Here is a 4,057-nt window from a genome sequence, read left to right as displayed (position 1 = left end):
GGGGGAGAGATCCCTCGTCTCTCTCTCTCTCCGCTCTCTGTGTCTCTCTGTCTCTCTATCGCGCGCTCATCTCTTCCTCTCTCGTCCTCTTGCGCGCGGCATCTCATCTCTTTGTCTCTCTCTTCCCTTTCGATCTCTCTCTCGTCTCTCTCATTTCTCTCGTCTCTCGCGTGTTTGTTTCGCGTTCAGCGCTAGCGGGTTTGTCTCGCGTTCAGCGCGCGTTTTGTTTCGCGTTCAGCGCGCGTGTTGTGTGTCTCGCGTTCAGCGCGCGGTGTTTCTCGCGTTTCAGCGCCGGTGTTTGGTCCTCGCGTTCAGTCGCGCGTTTTGTCCGCGTTCAGCGCGCGCGTGTTTGTCTCGCGTTCACGCGCGGTTTGTCTCGCGTTCAGCGCGCGGTGTTTGTCTCGCGTTCAGCGCGCGGTGTTTGTCTCGCGTTCAGCGCGCGGTTTGTTTCGCCGTTTCGGCGCGCGGTGTTTGTCATCGCGTTGAGCGCGCGGTGTTTGTTCGCGTTCAAGCGCGCGGTGTGTGTCTCGCGTTCAGCTGCGCTGTTTGTCACCGTTCGGCGCGCGGTGTTTGCTCGGCGTCAGCGCGGGGTGTTTGTTTCGCGTCAGGCGCGCGGTGTTTGTCTCGCGTTCAGCGCGCGGTGGTTTGTCTTCGCGTTCAAGCGCGACCGGTGTTTGTTTCGCGTTCAAAGCAGCGGCGTGGTTTGTCTGCGTTTCCAGCGCCGCGGTGTGTCTCGCAGTTCAGCGCTGCGCCGTCTCTCTCCTCTTTCCTCTCTCTTTCTCTCTCTCTCTCTCCTCTCTCTCGTCTCAGTCTCTCTCCTCTCTCTCTCTCTCCCTCTCTCCTCTCTCTCTCTCGTCTCTGCTTACGCGCAGCGCTCTCACTCTTGTCTCTCGCTTCTGCTTTCGCTCTCGATCCGCTCTCTCTCTCTCGCTCTCTCGACCTCCTCTCTCTTCTCTCGCTCTATCTCTCTTCTCCGTTTCTCCTCCCTCTCTCTCTCTCCTCCTGTGTCTCCCTGTCTCTCTATCGCGCCGATCGTCTCCTCTCTTCTCTCTTTCGGCGCGCGCGATTCTCCCTCTTTGTCTTCCTTCTCTTTCGCTCATCCATTCTCTCCCTCCTATTCTCTCTCTCTTCTCTCTCTCTCTCTCGCAGTGTTGTCTCGCGTTCAGCGCGCGTGTTGTCTCGCGTTCGGAGTGGCAGTCACGGACACACGCGGCTTCGAAAACAATGAGAATATGTAGATGCGGCGTTCACCAAGGCGATGTGGCTCTCCCGTTTGAGATCAGTACAGCGATACGACACAAAAGTGAAAAAGTCGGATTATCTGATCGTCTGATAGGTGTCTGATTCCCCCGGGGTACTCGAACGTACGCCTGGGTACGGTCCGTATACCGGAACGTACCTGGCACTTATATTATATGGCCTGGACCGTACCTAGGCCTACTCCACTACCGAGTCTAGGGAGTCGCCTACGCTACCCTAACCCTAACCCGCAACGCCGAACGCGCTAACTTAACCTTAACGCCTATCCCTAATTCCTAACCCTAACCATAATCAAATAGTGCCAGGGACTTCTGTATACGGACCGTACCTGGGTACTGTGTCGGCAGTACCGCTGGGGACATAGACCCTATGCAGCATTACTATCTCAATGATCTGGAATGTCGCTAGTAATTGTCTGAACGCAGGTCGTATACGTCGTAACAGAGTCCTAACGATCGGATGGTCCGGAGGAGGTCGCCAAGGCAACCCCGACAGTTAGGTGCGTCCCGTAACATTCGGGAAACTCAGCCGATTTTTCGTCTAGTCCGGATTGCAATACGTGACTATGTCGGACAGATTCATGCTGGTATCGGATCAAATGCGTAACAATGTCTGTGTGTCTGGACGGTGTCTCTGTGGACGGGACGCTGACGTGATGAAACGGGCATGATCTGGAGAAAGTCCATCATTGTCATCGTCTCCGTCAGCGTCGGTTCAACTGTCGGTCACGCTGTCTATCCTCTGGTCGGATCGCATTCTGGGAGAATCCGGGAGCGTTGTCGTGAATCAGATTTGGTCGGCTTTTTACCGATGCGAAAGATACATAATCGTGATCAGAATAATCCGATTGAGAACTGGAAATCGGGACGAATTCGCCTGGGAACGCTGATATCGGGCGGGTCCGCGTTCCTGAACAATATCTGATGTCGCGTGATTAAATAAATGTTTGACAAATTTTTAATGAAAGTTTGAATTTCCCCGCCACCGAAATGCACAGGATCTTGATCAGGACTTTTGACAATTTTAGATCGGAAAGGTCGCTATCAAGGTCGGCAGTAAAAATCCTGAATGTGTGACTGGGCCTGTCTGTGCTTTCGCTTTCGACGAATTCGCGAGGCGTGGGCGCTGGCCGCGTGCATGCATTAAATATCATTAAGTTTATTCGTATAATTCATCTCAGGAATCGTTCCGATTTTTGCGCAGCATATGTTTGGTTAGGTAATTATATAAGTTCACGAATGCACGCGGATTTATTCCACGGAGGATGGGAGGTGGGTGGTGGAGTGAATGGCACGCGGATTATCCACGAGGATGGGGAGGGTGGGTGTGGGAAGTGAAGTTTTGCACGCGATTATATATTCCACGAGGAGAGGGGGAGGGTGGGTGGTGGGAGTGAATGCACGCGATTATATTCATTGTCCACGAGAGGAGGTGGGTGGGTGGTTGGAGTGAATGCACGCCGGATTATATTTATCCCACGAGGAGCGGGAAGGGTGGGTGGCTGGGAGCTGATGCACGCGGATTATTCCACTGAGGAGTGGGAGGGTGGGTGGGGAGTTGAATGCACGCGGATTATAGTTATTCCACGAGGAGGGAGGGTGGGTGGTGGGAGTGAATGCACGCGGATTATATTATTCCACGAGGAGGGGGAGGGTGGGTGGTGGGAGTGAATGCAGGCGATATTCCATCGAGAGGGATACGGGTGGTGTTGGTGAGTGAATGCCGCGATTAATATTATCCAGCGAGGAGGGGGAGGGTGGGTGTGGGGAGTGAATGCATCGCGGATTATTCGTCAGCGAGAGGGGAGGTTGGGTGGGGGAGTGAATGACACGCGGATTATATTGTTCGCACGAGGAGGGGGAGGGTGGTTGGTTGGAAGTGAATCAGCCCGGATTAATTCCAACGAGGGATGGGGAGGGTGGGTGGTGGGGAGTGAATGCACGCGATTTAAATATTATTTCCACGAGGAGGGCGGAGGGGTGGTCGGCTCGGTGGTGGGATGGAGGGATGCGTGCGCGGTCTCTCTCTCTCTCTCTCTCTCTCTCTCTCTCTCTCTCTCTCTCTCTTCTCTCTCTCTCTCTCTCTCTCTCTCTCCGCTAGCTTAGCCAGTCAGGTGCGAATTAATTAATTCTACATGCGGTTAACGACGAATTCGTAATGAGAGTAATTAGTACGGGTTTACCCACGGATTCGTAATGAGAGTAATTAGTACGGGTTTACCCACGAATTCGTAATGCGCGGGCGTAGACTGACGCGCCGATCGCTCACCCCGCGTGCGGCGACCGCACGCTGTCGGTCGTCGGCGGCAGTGTCGGTCGTCGTCGGCGGCAGTGCGGTCGATCGTGTAATGTGGTGTAATCGCTGGGCAGGTGTGGCTCAGTAGACTCGATGTTTGCTGGGTCAACACTAGGTGAGAGCGTCGACTGGCACGCGCGCGCTAGCTCGATCCCTCTCTGTAGTCGCGACGATCCAATAGTGTCGCTGGCAATTCGGAGTTTATTATATTTGATTATATCATGTTATTACCGCCAAAATTGGGGAAATGTAACTTGAGTGGAGAGAAATTAAGCTGATGTTAGCGTAAAATTCAAGCTCCTAGGATAGCAGTAACGATGCTAGTTGCTAGGGTAACAGCAGTGATGCCCAGTTGCTAGGCAAGAGAAAACAAGCGAGAGAGAGAGAGAGAGAGAGAGAGAGATATACATATACAGATACAGATACAGATACAGATACAGATACAGATATAGATATAGATATAGATATAGATATAGATATAGATACAGATACAGATACAGAT

Source organism: Priapulus caudatus, unplaced genomic scaffold, assembly GCF_000485595.1.
Source record: "Priapulus caudatus unplaced genomic scaffold, Priapulus_caudatus-5.0.1 Scaffold887, whole genome shotgun sequence".
NCBI classification, from domain to species: domain Eukaryota; kingdom Metazoa; phylum Priapulida; class Priapulimorpha; order Priapulimorphida; family Priapulidae; genus Priapulus; species Priapulus caudatus.
The sequence above is the reverse complement of the archived record's forward strand: the minus strand, read 5'-3'. Positions refer to the sequence as shown.